This window comes from Trachemys scripta, chromosome 2 (assembly GCF_013100865.1).
Source record: "Trachemys scripta elegans isolate TJP31775 chromosome 2, CAS_Tse_1.0, whole genome shotgun sequence".
NCBI classification, from domain to species: domain Eukaryota; kingdom Metazoa; phylum Chordata; order Testudines; family Emydidae; genus Trachemys; species Trachemys scripta.
This window is the reverse complement of record NC_048299.1, coordinates 276,717,689-276,736,615: the sequence shown is the minus strand read 5'-3', so window position 1 is coordinate 276,736,615 and position 18,927 is coordinate 276,717,689. Positions and strand designations below refer to the sequence as shown.

Below are 18,927 nucleotides of genomic sequence, written 5' to 3'. Positions count from 1 at the left end.
CCCTCCCCCATCCCAGGACACAGCTCCCCTCCCCCAGCAATACCCCCACATCAGGACACAACTCCCCTCCCTCAGCATCACCCACACCCCAGGACACAGCTCCCCTCCCCCAGCAATACCCCCATATCAGGACACAGCTCCCCTCCCCCAGCATCACACCATCCTAGCACACAGCTCCCCTCCCGCATCATCTCCCCCATCCCAGCACACAGCTCCCCTAATTATGCCAGCATACACAACTACCCTCCTTCAACACAGCACACACAGCTCCCCTCTCCCACAGCTCCCATCCCACATCCCAGCACACACAGTTCCCCTCCCTTTCTAAACTCGCACAACCCCCCATCCTCCATTCCAGCACAGGACTCCCTGCTCCTTCCCTTCCCCTTCCTATCCCTATGGAAAGCCGCAGAGTAGCTCCTGTCCTGATACCGTTCTGTTCTCGCTCCCATCTGTTCCCCCCACTGTCAAGACAGGCTGTGTGGCCCACCCCAGAGCCCACCCCAACCTCCCCAGATCTGGGAGCAGCGGGACTCCGGGAGGGGTGATCAGAGAGGACTACTGAGGCACAAATCTCACCTATCCTGCAAAGGACACAGGAAACAGGGAGTGGGACCCAGGGATACGGACCCTGTGAGCTGACACAGGTGCAGGGCGGCTGGGGAAGAGAGAGCACAAGAGGACCTGAAGGTGGAGAAACACCCTGGGGCATCCGTGCATGATGCACAGAGGGACAGGCGTAGTAGAAGGGTTTTTTTTAAAGTCATTCCTCCAAGGCAAGCGGCCGGGGCTAATCTCCTTTGGCTTGGGGCTGGCTGAGGGAGCCTGCTGCTGCTCGGGGATGGGGGTGGGAGGAAAGTGACCAGGTGTGGGAGAAGGGGAAAGAAGCTGGGAGAGAGGGCAGAGTCTCTTGGGTATGAAAAAGTGCCTCTTAGGCATCAGTAAAAGTAACCTGGGGTCAGCAACATCTGTCCCAGTGGGGATTAGAGGGAAGGAGAAGTTCCCTGTGTTTGGGGACGCTGCCAGGTAGCCCGGAACGTGGGACCCCCTCCACTCTCCCTGGAACTGCTCCATCATGCCCACAGCATGTGCTGCCTCAAGCTAAGTGCCACATCTCAGCCCCAGCCCCCTGCCTCCTTGCTCCAACAGCCAGCAGAACCAGGAGGGATGGAAAAGACCTGCCGGAGTAGGATTCTCCAGTGCTCTGTGTGGGCTGGTTGTACAGGTCCCAGGCAATGGGATTCACAGCCTAACGTATCTCACTGTCCGAACCTTCTCCGTGGAATACAGTCGGATCCTTCCCTTGCTCCACCTCCACCAAGTTACTCTAGGGGTATGCCCAGACATGAGCCACCCAACTCGGGCTTGTGGGGCTTGGGCAGCGGGGCTTTTTCATTTGCTGTGTCGATATCTGGGCTCAGGCTGCAGCCCCGGGCTGTAGGACACTGCGAGGTGGGAGGGTCCCAGAGCTCGGGCTCCAGCCCCAATCCAGAAACCTTAGCCAACACAGCAATGAAACAGGCCAGCCACGGGTTTTTCCTTGCTGTGTAGACATAGCCCTAGTCACACACCCCAGAAATATCCTAGATACAGTCTAGCTCTGCCTGGCAACTGAGAGCATGTTGAATTATTGTTCCTCTTAACAAGGAGAAGCTTCGACCGAGATCAGCACCGCATTGTGCTCCGCGCTGTATAAACACATTGCAAGAGACAGTGCCTGACCTGAACTGCTTCCAACCTAAATGGACAAGACAGGCAAAGGCTGAGAGGAGAAACTGAGAATTATCCCCCATGTTCATTAACACACTTGTGCACTCTAGCATGACCAGGATATAAATGTGTGCTGCTCGTCATTTTACTGCAGCCTCAGGTTAAACACCACATTTGTGCCCTGCTCCAAACCTTTGTGTGGCATCATCAGTGCTAGAATTTTCAATCCTGTTTGTTAACACGTGTGAAAGAGTTGCCCAGTGGTCAGTGTGCATTCCAGGTCCCCCTCTGTGCCAACCCACAGAGGGCAGGCGCTGTTACAGCCCCAGTTACAAAACCTTGGCTCTTCAGCTCAAGTTGCAACAGCTCTTGTTTTTAGCGATCCCCGGTTCCTTCGCAGGCGTGTTGGCCAAGATGGCAGCCATCACCTACGCACGACTCAAACGTCAAGGAGCCATTCCCCAAAAGGCACGGCTACCAAAAGCCGGGATAAATGAGACCAAACGATATGAGCTGAGAGTTAACCATCCGTCATCTCAATAAACATTCAACCATTGCCTCACCCGTCTGAAACCAAGCTCGGGAGATGGGAAAAGAGAGGCATTGAGTTAACGATTCATGTCGCTTTTTAATAGTTTTTTTTTTTTTAGGTAAATGGGGAAACTCCATGCAAAGCGTCACAGAGTCCCACAGCTCTAATGCGCCCACTGTGAGGGCCAGATCATCCCCTCCTGCTGCTTTCGTGGAAGGGGTAAAAACAATGGGAACTGTTGGACGCTGGGTGGGATGAGTCTATGTGCAAACTCTCCGGGCTCCATCAGAGCAAAGGGAAGGGCATAGCGGCAGTATCACAGGGAAATAGCTGTGAGAATTAATGCCACACTCCAGCTCTGGGATGCTCTCTTTGCACAATCAGCCATCCTCTGAGGAGAGAGCTAGTGAAGAGTGCCAGAAGAACCACAGGCAGTCCAGATGGAGCCATGCCGCTATGGAGCCCAGGGCGTATACCAGACGGACTGAGCTTCTGCACAGATGCCCTTGCCTTTGGCAGATGCCCCTTGATCTGTGGGAGCTCCTTGCAGGATTCAGGCTGTCCGTAGCTCAAGAGGTCTGTACCACTCCTACGACACAGCAACTCTCTCCCTGTGTCACAGAGTGTAACCTCCTTCTGCCTGATCCGTGGGCAGGCAAAATCTGGGCCTTGGTTTCAGAGGAAGAGCAGAGAAAAGGGTAACAGCTGAAACTGAAATGCAAAGGTCAGAGTATGAACAGAATGAAGCAGAATCAAGGAGCTTAAATAGCCCCCTCTGATACTGAATCCAAAGGGCAGCTTGGGAGAGGTTAAGAACTACACCTTCCTCTGTATCGCCTGCAAACCAAAATACCCTTGAAGAAGCAAAATAAAATGGCTTCTTCCAGCCAGATCAAGCGTAGCAGGTGGAGATAGCATGATGGAGACGGAAGAAAGCACAGGAGACTGGAATGCAGGAAGAGCAGTGATGAGGAAGCGATGCCACAGGATGGAGGACAGTAACAGTCACATTTCATAATGCAAATAAGGGCTGAAGGGTCAGGCAAACAGCCAAAGTTCATTGTCACCTGGTTAAAAGAAGATATATATCACAGTGCTGAGTATAGCAGTCGCTGGGCACTTTGTAGCAATGTGGAATTAAGAGTCCATTCCATTCCCAAATGGCCATTGACAGACAGAGAGGGAGTGTACATGATGTTGGTGTAGATAGATTCATAGATTATAAAACCAAAAGGGACCATTCATAGAATCATAGACGATTAGGGTTGGAAGAGACCTCAGGAGGTCATCTAGTCCAACCCCCTGCTCAAAGCAACCCCAACTAAATCATCCCAGCCAGGGCTTTGTCAAGCCAGGCCTTAAAAACCTCTAAGGATGGAGATTTCACCACCTCCCTAGGTAACCCATTCCAGTGCTTCACCACCCTCCTAGTGAAATAGTGTTTCCTAATATCCAACCTAGACCTCCCCCACTGCAACTTGAGACCATTGCTCCTTGTTCGGCCACCTGCCACCACTGAGAACAGCCGAGCTCCATCCTCTTTGGAACCCCCCTTCAGGTAGTTGAAGGCTGCTATCAAATCCCCCCAACTCTTCTCTTCTGCAGACTAAACAATCCCAGTTCCCTCAGCCGCTCCTCATAAGTCATGTGCTCCAGCCCCCTGATCATTTTTGTTGCCCTCCGCTGGACTCTCTCCAATTTGTCCACATCCTTTCTGTAGTGGGGAGCCTAAAACTGGAGACAGTACTCCAGATGTGGCCTCACCAGTGCCGAATAGAGGGGAATAATCACTTCCCTCGATCTGCTGGCAATGCTCCTACTAATGCAGCCCAATATGCCATTAGCTTGGCAACAAGGGCACACTGTTGACGCATATCCAGCTTCTCATCCACTGTATTCCCCAGGTCCTTTTCTGCAGATCATCTAGTCTGATCTTCTGCATAACACAGACCAAAGAACTGCCCTAAATTAATTTCTGTTTGAACTAAAGTAGATCTTGTAGAAAAACATCCTATCTTGATTTAAAAATTGCCAGTCCTAGAGAATCCACCATAACCCTTGGTAAGTTATTCAAATAGTTAATTACCCTCTCTTCTTAAAAAGAAGTTGCACCTTAGTTCTAATCTGAATTTGACTAGCTTCAGCTTCCAGCCATTAGATCTTGTTATACCTCTTTCTGCTAGAAGAACCCTCTATTATCAAATTGCTGTTCCTTGTGTAGGTGCTTATAAACTATGATCAAGTCACCCCCTAACCTCTTTGTTAAGATAAACAGATTGAGCTCTTTTAATCTTTCACTATAAAGGCAAGTTTTCAAATCCTTTAATCATTCTCATGGCTGCTTCCCTTATCAATTTTCTACAGTTCCTAGCATCTGATTTATATTCATTTCTATCAACTTCCACTTAAAACTGCTTTCACTTCACCTCTAAACCAAATTGGTTTTTTAACCAATGCAGCCTTTGTTCTCAATTGTGGCATCTAGTAAAATGTTCTTTAAAAATTCCCAATTATCAATCACATTTTTCTGTTTACATTATTTCTCTCAACTGATTTGGTTTGTTACTGTTTTGAGCTTTATGAAATTGGCCATTTTAAAACCCACATATATATTACTGGTTTGGACTTTATTCTGTTTGCACTTAACAACTGAATGGATACATTTGTGTTAGTGATAGACCTGGCCCCAAATCCCAGCTCCAGTTACCTCCAAGCTTCAAAACAAAGTGGGTATGGATCTGGGCTGTTCATCTCTACTGGGTCAAGCTGAAACATCAGATCCAAACACTCCTGCACTGTTCCCATCCCTATTTCTAGACACAGCAAAGCAACTCATACATTTAAAGCACATAGTGGGATGCAGGAAAGGACACATTTTATAATAACCATGCTTTGCTCTTATAGGACATGATCCAATGTCCACTGAAATCACTGGAGAGAATCCCATTGAGTTCAATGTGCATTGGATCAAAGCCATATAGCTCTTATATTAAAAGCCACTATAAATTACCAAAGGGGCGGTGTGGGATATCCTGGGTCAGATGTTCAGCTGATGTACATCGGCATAGTCCACTGAAGTAAGTGGAGTAATGTCAATTTACAACTACTGAGAATGTGGCCCCCTAATATCAAAGATCACTGATTAAACATCTCGATCCTCTTAAAGTACTGAATTCATCCTACAGGATGCTAGTTCGACCCCTTGGTTTTAAACTCCTCAGCACAAACAATGCCTCTCCTTCCCTTATCCTTTCCCTCATCTCTATTACTCTGGTTTTAATCCTTCAGCATGTCTTTAACATGGCTTGGGGAGAACAGTCGTGCTGTTAAAAGAACATTTGGGGTGATATGAAAAAATGGCCAATTCCCCCAGCAGTAATCACATGCTCCTCTACAGAGCGTTCTGTCTTCAAAGCACTTTGCAAAATGACCCAAAGTCAGATCCAGAGCACAGGACCAGGGCAAGACTAGAGCACTTAAACCCAAAGGCTTGGTCAGCACTTTACTCCCATGTGAGCTCAAAGACCCTTGTGCTGAACCTCTGTCTAAGAATGGATTTACCCACAAATGACTCAGTCCACACAACACACACAGCAAGGTAGGATAGGACATATTATTATCCCCATTTTACAGGAGGATAAACTGAAACAAGTGCAGTTCAGTCCAGCATTGCCAATTCTTGCAATTTTTTGGCAAAGCTTGCAAAATTTAGTATTTGCATTCAAGCCCCAGCTCCTAGAGTCAAATGATTTATGGGTGAATCTCAGCATTCAGTATTTTTTTTTAAGTTTCTAGCCCTTGTGGTTGCAAAGAAAAGCCTACAAAACATGACCCAAGTGTGACCTAACAGCTCAGAAACCCAGTAGACAAACTAAAACCAAAACGTATTATTTTAATATCTCCTGATTTTGAAGCCAGTCTCATGATTTTGGGGAGCCTGACTCATGACTGTTGAATGCTTGTGGTTGACCATGCTGTGGGGACTCGCCCAGCACCACGGAGAGTGTTAATGTTGTAGACTGCAAACAATAGAGAGTGGAAGCCACTAAATGGGCTAGCTTGTGCCATCTCACCCATGCAAAATTCCCATTAGGACTCTGGCTTTGTGACTGCAATGGGACTCTGGACAAGGACAGTCTCCATCAGGGCCATTCACCCATTGGATCAGTGGGAGTTTTGCCTAAGTCAGAGACTGTAAGATGTAGGGTCTAGCCAATTCAGATTAGCAAACTCCACTTAGTTCAGCATAGAATGAAGGTCCCAAATTGTTTGTCCAGTGCACATTGCAGCTCTGTTTAGAATAAGCCTCTGCTCGGGGGGGTATTACTATGAGTAAGGAATGACTTCGTTACGAGCCGGATCCAAAGCACACAGAAGCCCAAGGGAGGTTTTCCATGGACTTCAGTGGGTGTTTGAACAGGGGTGTGATGGGGTGTCCACCCCACACAAGGCAGAGCTGGTAACTTAGGATAGTTAACTGGATAGGCTGCACCTGGGAAGAGCCAAGGATTGAAGGCCTGATTGAAGATGGAGCCCAGCTGGGAAGGAACAGGAGGGGTGGGTATAAAGCCAGTAAGTTGACAGCCGAAAGGGGCTGCAGGAGAAGTGGGCTGCAGTCACCCCCTGGGGGTAAGGAGGGGTGTTTGATGCTACGGAGTTCAGTAGTCTGCAGTTACTCCCTGGGAGGAAGGCGTTTGAGCTGGTACAACCAGAGTGGGGGAGCCAGAAACTATAGGAAAGAGTCTCAGGAAAAAGCAACAGGGTCCGAGGGAAAGCAAACCACAGTTGCCAGAAAGAGGGTCCCTGGACAGGAACCCAGAGTAGTGGGTGGGCCCAGGCATCCCCCAGCCATTGGGAAAGTGGCACAGACCAGGCAGTGGAGCACAGGCTGCCTAGGATGGTTGTCCAGTGGGATTTGGTCCCCTGAAAGGGGAGGACTATAGTGACCTGGCCAGAAGGCTAAGTCACAAAGAAGGAGCGCCCCGAGACCTAGGGAAAGGAAGGCCACTGGGCCAAGAAAGGGGTGTCGGACCCCTGATGTGGAGCTAATCCCCTGATGCGGCCCCAAGGAGATGCCCGAGCGGCAAGCATACCACGTGACAAGAGCCTATAAGTGATGTGTGCATGTGCAGGTATCATTTACTGTACCTCATCAGTAAGGCTCTTCATTTGGGCTATTTATTGACTGGTTGATTTAATTTATTTATTGATAATTTCCCAGGGATGTATTGGGTTTCATTTAACCCTTTCAAAACCAGAAGAAAATCAGCCAAAAACGAAAACAAAGGGCATCAGAGGAGGTGGGGTACTCAAGTGGGTGGAGAGGATGAGTCCTCCGTGAAACCTTTGATTCTGCACGTGGGTACCCCTAGGTCCGTGACAGAAAGCCACACGCTCATAGCTGTAAGGAACAGGAAGGGGGTTCATGAGCGTTATCTATAAATATTAAAACCTGTGAATCCCAAGGACAAAGAGGAATTAATTAGAGGTGAAATAAGGGAAAATAAGAGGAAATAGATGGGGATATCAGGAAAATTCTTCCTAATAGTGAGATCTAACAGACTGTGGCCTAGCCAAAGCGGAGAGGTGGCAGCCCCAAAACTAAACTTGAGACTACATCAGTGGGTGCTGGAAGCATTAGGACACCTGAGAGGTTTATTCCATCTCTAAGGTCCGTGGGTTCAAATTCAGACCTAGCCCATTCCACGAGAGAAAAGTTTGGCTGTAGGTTTTCATGATGGGTGTAAACACCAAGAATGTGATTCAGGAAAGCAATTAAGGACGTAGTCCCATAGACTTCCATGGGAGTTAAGCACATGCTTAAGGACCTTCCTGAACAGTGATTAATAGCAAATTAAGGGCTTTGTTGTAGGAACAGGCATGGAACAGAAAGAAGCTTTAAAACAATGGAGCACATACTTAAGGCTTAAATAATATATAAATACTTCCTGATTCACAGGGGCTTTTTTTCTCCCTCCCTACCAAACTGACAGGTCAGTCAAGTGCTTGGCTGGGATCCATCTAGCGGCTTGATTATTAATTTGGAGAGCTGGAAACCGAGTCACAGTTAATCCCTTTTGCAGGATTCCCAAAGCAATTTTCATTTCCAGCAAAAGGCCATTGCAAAGCTCCTTCTGAACACTCTGGAAGTGCGAACGGGGCTGCCTTTGTACAACTGGCTTGGAATAAAATTCATTTTGTCTTGACGAGTGAGTTCTGGCCACAGTTTCTCCGGGACCTCATAGTTGGCTAAGGAGGTTAAAGAGTCCTGGGGAAAGGTGCAAGGAAAAGCTTTCTTCCTTTCCTACTTTCTTTCAGGAAAAATACAGGATGAAAATATCTAATTAGAATCCTGAACCAGTGACAGAGAATTCTGCATGCTTACAAATGAAAACAAATTACACTTTAAAGTGGAAAGGAGCCAAAATCAACCTCTGATTTCAAACACTCTGAAAGTACTGAACTTTCTGATCCAAATTCCAGGGTCAACTAAAATTGACACCCATAATGTCAAGAGTGGTTTGGGCAAAATTTCCCCTCAGGAACCAGAACGAGGCCCCCAGGCTAACAAGCTTTATCACACAAGCCACTAAACACCCAACAGACAGTAATGACTTTCACTGATTGATCCAGTGGTTTGGGGCCAGATTTGCTCCCAGTAACATTAATTTAAATCCAGAGGGCTGCACTGAAGTCAGCTTCAATGTAAATCGATGTAACTGAGAGGAGAATTGGGCTCTAGAACTGAAAGATGATTCATCCCGGGGCCAGTCCCCAAAAGCCAGCCACTGTCCTGAATCTCTAAATATTCTGCCAGCAGGTGTAATTGGCATAAATCTACTGAAGTCAAGGAAGCGGATTATCCAGCCCAATACCTAGCTTTCACTTGTCATCTATAGGTCTCAAAGAGCTTTACAAAAGGAGTAAATATCACTAGCCCCATTTTACAGATGGTAACACTGAGTCACAGAGTCATCTCTGCTATGAAAGTGTCCAGCCAGGACAACACAGCTACATCCACCCCCACTGTATTATCTTAGGTCCAAGGACCACATTTCACAAAGTCAAATGTTCTTTGTGAACCGGGAAGTTCTTCCTCCAATCAGAAATACTCTTCAGCACCAGGGTATTACCCAACACAGGGCTTAAAGTGGGATTTAACTGGGAGGTAAGCTTTGTGCTGGATCCCTGAATTTCATCCAACTGCAGCTGCTTCTACCTATCTTTGGCTTAAAACTCTATTCTCACACCACTCTCTGCAGCACATATTTGGCACTGAAAAAAACAACTCTATGCTGATAGGGAAGAACCTATTATTAGATTAGCACCTATTATTAAATTAACTCTTTTTTTAAAAGACAACTATCGATCCACTTAGTCCGGGCACAGAAAGTGAATCCCGAGGAAAGATAATATTTTTTCAGAGGCTTATCGTTCGAAATCAGCTTGGCTGATTTGCTTCAGATTTGAAACAAATAAAATAAAGGCACTGCTGACCTGAGAATCAACTCAGGAATTATCAGGCATACGGGAAATTTTTTGTGGGGGGAGGAAGTAGTAAGAAGGTTAAAAGTGAGGCCTTCTCCCAGCTGTGAATCATGTCTAACTGAATTGAAGCATTGCACAAAGGACAAGGTTACTTACTCTCTGCAAATTAGCCACAGAGAAACGAAAGAGCCCATATGCAGCTTCCAGTCTGAAACCTTAATTAACATAAACAATGTTAAATGCACAAAGAAACGCATGTTGCCATCAAAATAAAGCATATGGCTGGCTAAATACCCGTAAGATTATCTGGAGATAATCTTTTCAGACACCATAAATACAGCTGACGCTGAGCCATAATGACTCCCATCAGAAGGCCAGCACATTCCACTTGAGAGGAAACGCAACTTCCCAAGCAGCAGTGGCCTTTTCCCCCAGCCCAGTTCTGAGTTGAAAATGCCCGCAAAAATCCAGAGCACGGGGCTAATTATTAATCCCTATATATGTGCTCTACATCAATGCGGTGTATATATATTATAAAGCCTGAAACTCAAATCTTGTACAACCCCTAGCACAATGGGGTCGTGGTCCGTGTCTTGGGCTCCTAGGGGCTCCCACATGAAAAATAATGAATAATATTAATAAAATAATATCTCTGTTGATTTATTCCACATTTGGAGTCTTGCCAACCCACATGCTCAAAAATCAGGAGTTGGACCACAACAAAATCATGAAGTTGCCCTAAAAAGCATGGGATTTAAAAAAAACCCAACATGACGGGAATTCTTTGGATTTGCCTTTTGATTTTTAGCCTTTAAGGATTACACTTTCAAGCTCTTCTCTGTAGCCATGAGGGGTAGAAACTCATGAAAATGGAAATTCTCCCATAAAACACATGACTCCAGGAACTGGGGCTTGAACAAAAAAACACCACATACGTTGAGACTCTCAATAAAATCCCCCAAGTTGGCACACTGCACATCGTCTCCATTATGCCTGTCCACTGGATAATTCCCAGAGGAGACCATTGAGTGTACCACCCATCCTGGACGGGCTGTGAAGCACTCCAGCCTCCTAACCTCTTCTCTGTCTTATGCTGGCTGCCCATGACTGCAAGGAGACAATACGGCAGCTAGGAACCACAGAGGAGTAAGGAAGCCCAGCCACAACCCCATAACTGGCTGCAGGAAGGAGGAAGCGTAGGAGTGGTTATGCCAGCTCTTCACCCCTGGACTGGGACGATCCTCCTGTGGTTAGCTACAATACTTTTAGGGCCACTGTGAGCCCTAAAGCAGAAAATCTGAGCCACAATGTATTAGGCTGTAGAATAGTTTCCCAAGGGAAGAGTTGGAAGCACCATTGTAAGGGAATTACAGTTATTCCTTGAGACACCGAAAACTAGACTGAGCAAAGCACTGGGGAACGGGCTGTAGGGCACCATTGGCCCTGGCCTCCAGGGAATGGACAAGATATTCACACAGGTCAGTGGAGCTTCTCCAACTGGGACATCTAGGGCCCCTCTCAGACAAATGAGAAGATCAGAGTGTGATCGATCTGCCTCCATCCTACTTCAATATGCCATTCCTGGCTGTTATCTCAACAGAGCAGATCTTCTAGATGCCGGGTCTGTCTATGCCGAGGCAGTTGCTCTGAGGTCCCAAACGATACAGTTTGCACCTGCACATGGCAGTAGGGGCTGCAAAACAAGGACAGCAACAGGACTTCCCTGAACAGCCTCCCGACCACTCACTACGCAGCATCGCAGGGCACTCTCAGAAGTGCCCTTAGCACGAACAGAATGAAAGCAAGTCCCAGTGGCAAATTTAACCTAGCGCTCCCAGATCTTACACAGGCTTTTCACTTCTAATTTCTCAATTAGCATGTGAAGCAGAATATGGCCCACACATTAATCTAGAAAGGATTGTGGGAGGTACTTCACGGACATATCCTAAACACAGCCTCTTTGGTGCTAGGAATAACCATGATGGATCACTGTTCTCCATAGCTATCCTCTCCTTCAGCTGCAGAAAAGAGCACATCATTTCCTGACATTCTCCTAAAGACACTTCTCACTCTCCCATCACACAGCTGGTCATCCTGAGAACCTTCCAGAGCTCAGGCTTCCGGAGCTTTAGAAAAGTTTTCTTCATAATGTAAGCTCCAAGACAGGGCGCATCCTAGTTATGAAAACCAGCCCTGAAGCACTTGCATTAAAAGCTTCTAGAGAAAGTGCTCTGTTGGAAAAATTAAGATATAGTCAGACAAGCAGCATACGCATTACAGACCACATTGATAAGAAGGTCCTGGTGGACGTCCCGAATCTCTGGGGAAATCATGTTTGGGATGAATAGTGAAACTGGCCAACGGCTTCACTGGTGCACCCATCCCCCCGCCCCCAAAAAGGGACAACATGGCAAAGAGCATTGAACACCTGGGCAACCCAAACTTTGGTTAACAACAACTGTACAAAGGAACTAAATCAATGGGAGTTAGGTACCTAAATGTCTTTGAGGATCTGGGCCTCCGATAATACAGTGATGATGGGCAAATAGCTAGACAGATAGATTAGACCAGAGGTGGGCAAACTACGGCCCGCGGGCCACATCCGGCCCACGGGACCCTCCTGCCCAGCCCCTGAGCTTCTGGCCCAGGAGGCTGCCCCCAGCCCCTCCCCTGCTGTTTCCCCTCCCCCGTGGCCTCAGCTCGCTCCACCGCCGGCGCAATGCTCTGGGCAGTGGGGCTGTGAGCTCCTGGGGCAGCGCAGCTGCAGAGCCTGGCCTGACCTGGTGCTCTGTGCTGCACAGTGGCATGGCTGGCTCCAGTCAGGCGGCGCGGCTGCTTGTCCTGGTGCTCTGGGCAGCACGGCTGTAGCGCCGCCAGCCACCGGTGCTCCAGGCAGCGCGGTACAGTGGCAGGGGGCAGGGAGAAGTGGGGGGGTGTGGATAGAGGGCAGGGGAGTTTGGGATGATGGACAGGAGACAGGGGTGTGGATAGGGATCAGGGTGGTCAGAGGGCAGGGAACAGGGGGGTTGAATGGGGACAGGGGTTCCGGGGGGGCAGTCAGGAAGGAGAAGGGAGGCTGGATGGGGCGGCAGGGGGCAGTCAGGGGCGGGGGTCCGGGTCTGGGTGGATGGGGCTGGGATCCCGGGGGGGGCCATCAGGGGACAGGGAACGGGGGGGGTGGATGGGGCAGGAGGCCCGGGGGGGCCGCGGGGGGGGGGGGGGGGGGGGGGGACAGATAGGGGGCAGCGGCTGGGCCACGCCTGGCTGTTTTGGGAGACACAGCCTCCCCTAACTGGCCCTCTATACAATTTCAGAAACCCGATGTGGCCCTCAGGCCAAAAAGTTTGCCCGCTCCTGGATTAGACTGACAGATCGATGGATTAAGGTCCTATTCGGAATACATTTGGCGGGCTGGATAATGCCAGCATTCTAAGTATTCATTAGATTGCAGGGAAATCCCGCTCTTCAGCGGGAGCAGTGATACAAGCTGATGGTACCAGTGACTCCCCACTTACAGTAGAGCTCATCATACAAGGATAGTTAGCTGGCACCAGAAAAACGACACAAGTATCATCACATTGTTGTTAATGCTTAATACGTACAGCTAATCATAGAGGTTAGAGAGAAGGACTCTTCTACAAGTACAGGCCTGCCCCTTTAGAATTATGCCCACCCAGCTGGAAGATTTCAAGTTCTGCATGGTGCATGCCATTGAAAGACATTGAGCTCCTGTCAAAAAAACATAATGCCCCCTTCCTGCAGGAGAAGAGGAATTGTTAAAGGGCCAGGAATGTAGGCTATCTCTACTCAAGGGCTTATTGGTTAAGGTACTGGACTGGGACTCAGGAGACCTGGGTTCAGTTCCTGGCTCTGCCACAGAATTGCTGGGTGACCTTTGGTAAGTCACTTAATCACTCTGTGCCTCAGTTCCCCACCTGTAACAAGGGCATAGCAATCTTTCCTTTTCCTCACCCCTTTAGTGTCAAGTCTATTTAAACCATACAGTCATTCAGGCATGGACTGTCTCTTACTAGATGTATGTACAGCACCTACCACAATGGGCCCCGGAACTTAGCATAGGCCTCTGGGTGCTATTGCAAAGCAAATATTAATAAGACCCAGTCCCTGATTCAAAGACTACACATGACCCAAGGAGTGGGTCAGTAAGAGCACTGGACCAATCAGCACTAGTTCCTCCAGGTAGTACTGTTTCCCAGAAACCTAAATCACAAGCTTTAAATGGCTTAGTGCAAGACTACACAATAAAGAGACAAGATAAAATGAATCAAGCAAATGAGAGCGGGGCCAGTGGGCGGGGGAAGACGGGTAAAGAAATTAAATCAAAAAGCCAACCTAAGGTGCTGCAGGCAAAGATGAAGATGCTGGATTAAAGATTAACCGTAACTGAGAGGGGGATGCAGTTCTTTAAAGGCACAAGTGGCTGAGAGGCAAAATCCATGGAAATCTCCCAAGAATGAAGTCTTCAGAGATGCAACTGGATCGGGGTGCACCCACGCCTGGACCCGAGAACTCCTCCAGTCATGCTCGCTCAATAGTTTGCAGTTTCGGATGGGGATTAAAGGTGGAGCAAGGGGACTCATTAAAGGGAAAATTTCTATGGCAGCTGGGCCTTGCAGGGAGCAGAGAGCTGTGAAAATGGGAGAACAAGGTGCTATAGCCACTGTAGCTTCAAATCAATGGCAACTGGATCTAGAAAGCAGAGATGCTCTTCAGCCCTGGATGGTGTAATGGGTCACATCCAAACTCTGGGAAATCTGCCTACTTCAGAGTTCCTTGTACCTTCCCTTGAAGCGTCTAGTGCTGGTCAGTGTCAGATTCAGGGCACTGGAGTAGATGGGCCATTGGTCTGATCCAGTCTGGCAAAACCTATGTCCCTCTGTTCCTACGTAAACAACGCAAGTGCACAAAAACGAGCATGTGCAAAATCGCAGGCCGGGTTGAGTCTGCTTGGAAAATCTAGCCCTACATAGTGCAACAATCTAACTATTATGTACATATTATCCCTGAAATCAGAAAGGTTCAACTGTGTCAGAGGCCCCGTACTGCAAACTGCTCAAGGGGATTCTACTTTCCCCAGAACTGGCATCTCTTTTAGAGCAGCAAAATTGTGTCTTGTAATGGAACGTCCAACAGACACCCTGTCTTACTTTTGGGAAACCTAGGATGGGGCTACGGGGTGGGAGAGCTTTTTTATTTACTGCTTTTGTTTTTTAAAAAAGACAAGCGATCTCACACTGGCTTTCTAACATATTGATACAGCCTCCCTGGTGATATAAAGTCCTTTCAATCTTTGTTTGGACCATTCCAAGAACTGTTCTCTTCTGGCTGATATATCCGCTTGCTCGGTATAGTCCGACAGAGCACACAACCAGCATTTTCTGCAGTCAGAGGGAGCGTTAGTCTGGTTACTGAAAAAGCAATAATCAGAACCTCCTGGGCTCATCCAAACCCTAGCAAAGTAAATGGGTGAACTCCCATGGACCCCAGAAGGCCTTGGATGGGGCTATGGGTGAATATGGGCATTGGTGAGGCCTCATCTGGAGTACTGTGTCCAGTTTTGGGCCCCACGCTACAAGAAGGATGTGGAAAAATTGGAAAGAGTCCAGCGAAGGGCAACAAAAATGATTAGGGGTCTGGAGCACATGATTTATGAGAAGAAGCTGAGGGAACTGGGATTATTTAGTCTGCAGAAGAGAAAACTGAGGGGGGATTTGATAGCTGCTTTCAACTACCTGAAAGGGGGTTCCAAAGAGGATGGATCTAGACTGTTCTCAGAGGTGCAGGTGACAGAACAAGGAGCAATGATCTCAACTTGCCATGGGGGAGGTCTAGGTTGGATATTAGGAAACACTATTTCACTAGGAGGGTGGAGAAGCACTGGAATGAGTTCCCTAGGGAGGTGGTGGAATCCCCATCCTTAGAGGTTTTTAAGGTCAGGCTTGCCAAAGCCCTGGCTGGGATGATTTAGTTGGGGATTGGCCCTGCTTTGAGCAGGGGATTGGACTAGATACCTCCTGAGGTCCCCTCCAACCCTGATATTCTATGATTCTATGATTCTAAGGGGGACAGCAAGGAATTGTGAGATAGAAGGACAGGGAAATGCAGCAGCAGCGCTATAGGCAGGGAGGTTCAGATCACGGAGATTCTTCTTCATCGTACGGAGGATATTCCTGTGTTGTCAGTGCCCCTTTCGTTCTCTGTGATCCTCAAAACAAACTCCCCACATGGGCGAAGCACAACGGTGCCAGGACGGTCGACTCCGCGTGGCACTTTAAACTGTCTTTTTCGATTTGTGTTTCATAAAGCTTTGGTTTCCGGTTCTGGAAGGTCATTCGAGTCTCGCCTCCGAACTGCTGAATTGCTTCTTGTCCTCATCGTTATTCTGCATTTGTGACTGTGCCTGATGTCTGACACTTGAAATGTAAAGAAAAACCCCAGTGGGACTGGAAGGGTTCAAAGTGGGGGCTGATTCCAATCTCCCTTACGCCTGGTGTAATGCCAGGGAACTAATGGAGTTTCTCCTGATTTACATCAGCACAATTGATTAGAAACCTCTATGAATAACGGCCGATAAAATGATGCACTAGTGATGCAGGGGGAAGCCAAATGCAGTAGTGTTGTGGCGGACTGACTGGTGCACGGGACAGATGCACTAGTGCTGATGCAGCCAGCGCTGGCTTCCGGGGATGCTAATTTTACCCCTCTTCACTTGCCCGGCCCCTGCACCTCAGGGAGAACACCCCTGCAGAAAAGCAGACAGTGTCACCACGCCAGCCAACTCTTGGGGTTTCTGCCGGAGCTTTTCATAGATTCATAGATTCACAGATTCTAGGACTGGAAGGGACCTCGAGAGGTCATCGAGTCCAGTCCCCTGCCCGCATGGCAGGACCAAATACCGTCTAGACCATCCCTGATAGACATTTATCTAACCTACTCTTAAATATCTCCAGAGATGGAGATTCCACAACCTCCCTAGGCAATTTATTCCAGTGTTTAACCACCCTGACAGGAACTTTCTCCTAATGTCCAACCTAAACCTCCCTTGCTGCAGTTTAAGCCCATTGCTTCTTGTTCTATCCTTAGAGGCTAAGGTGAACACGTTTTCTCCCTCCTCCTTATGACACCCTTTTAGATACCTGAAAACTGCTACCATGTCCCCTCTCAGTCTTCTCTTTTCCAAACTAAACAAACCCAATTCTTTCAGCCTTCCTTCATAGGTCATGTTCTCAAGACCTTTAATCATTCTTGTTGCTCTTCTCTGGACCCTCTCCAATTTCTCCACATCTTTCTGAGGCTGAATTTGTTCCCCTTAACTCCAAGCCCCACCCCCAGGAACTGTATTCTGTAATGATTAAACCTGCATGACGGAAGCTTTTCTGGCTGAGTGACATGCTAAACCCCAGGCATCAAAACCCAGGATCGTATTTAGCTACATCTTCCACAGCCCTGCCTGGCCTGGAAGGACGGGAGGTGACAGGATCATTCAGTCTCCGGGCCTATCTCTGCTGATGTGAGCAATCAAGGTTGCCAATCAGAGGCAGTTGCAGGGTTGGGCAAACTGAACTGAGACCCACCAAATTCGTTTCGCACGGGCTAGCAAGCTGTCACTGGGTTTACACTGAGGACTCCTCCACAGCTGGGTCCCACCGAACAGAAAGGAGGTGCTCCACAGATGTGCAAGAAAGACATACTTGCACCCGAAATATTACATCTGATCAGCCACATGGATGGAGCAGAAACTAGGGGCTGCCTAATGCAGTGCCTCGTCTTTCTTCCGTGTCCTCTGACTTGAGATCACGTATGTTTTGCACTACGGTAAAGCAGCTGAATATGGAGCAATCATTTCCCAGCCTTGTAGCTGACAACTTATTTAATTCAAACCAGTCTGGGCCTGATTCTCTGCTTCTCAGCACTTTGTGTAGCCAGCTGTGCTCGAGTAAAGGGAGTGTAAGAGGCTCTCGATCATTTTCAAACCATTTCCCACTGCAGTAAATGACTACCCAAGGTGTAAGGAAATGGAGAACCAGGCCTTGTGGGCTCACGGTGGCCTCTAGCCATCCATCCTTTCCTTCTACTTTATCCCTCTATCTAGTTTATCATACACATTGGAAACATGGACTACAAATAATTCTCTAGGTAGCACGGAATGCTAATTTCATCCCCACCTCCCAGCATGCCTGTCCTTCCAGCCAATCAGCTTGTTCCAAACGGAGACAGATGCTGCAGCATCTGTGCAATCTTCTGCTAAACTGTCAGCTGTGTTTCACACCCTGGCGTTAATCTTTGCTGCAGTGATGAATGTTGGAGCGATCGGGAGAGAAGTCACCCAAAGGGGAGCTTCCTATTGTCACTTAGCACAAGGACATCCTTTCACCCATTTAATGCCTGCCAATGACGGGGCAGCAGACAAAAGGAGGCTCCTAGTTACACCAACTTGCATGGTCCTCAGCTGGAAAGGGCATCTGCTCCCCCATGTATGGGATGCAGCATCATGAACATCCTTTTAAATGAATATAGAATCATGCAGCAGAATTCCCCATTGCAGACATGTGCCTAGGTGCCTAAATCCCTATTGAAAATGGGATTTGTCTCCTAAACCAGTTAGGTGTAGTGATGCTGAGCACGGCAACATCTAATCCCTTTAAAAATCTGGGCCTTAACCACTCTGTGCCTCGGTTTCCCCATCTGTACAACAGGGATAATAGCACTGCCTTGCTTCACAGGGATGTTGAGGATGAATACATTAAAGATTCAGGGGGGGGCTCCGATACTATGGGACATATAAGTACCTTAGGTAGACAGATATAGCACAAATCTGCACCCTGTATGTCTCTCAGTCTGAGTAGGGTCCTGACTATGACAGGGGATCAAGTTGCCAAGCTTGAACAAATTTCCAGTCACCTCTGCTCTGGCCCCTCTGGGGGAGGGAAAGAGGAGAGTTATGGCAAGTTACACCAGCTGAGGATTTGGCCCTTCTGCGTATGTTTCATCCCTTCGTATCATCCTGTTGGTGCTTGTTCCCAGATTGCATTAGTGAATAACTCCTTATCTGTAAAACTTGGCAGAACTATCTTCCCTTCCCCATAAATAGAAAGCTGAGACCACGTCTCTGTTCCCAGCGAGGGCCCTGACCCTGCAGTGAGATCTGCGCAGTTGTTCCCCGGTGATTGTGCAGA

At 48.1% G+C, this 18,927-nt stretch overlaps 1 protein-coding gene across 1 annotated transcript in view; it reads right to left on the bottom strand.

Annotated features, from left to right (window-relative positions):
- The window catches only part of ADGRB1 (adhesion G protein-coupled receptor B1), a gene marked incomplete in the record, with an annotated part of 371,095 nt that overhangs the window by 102,560 nt on the left and 249,608 nt on the right, over positions 1 to 18,927 (bottom strand).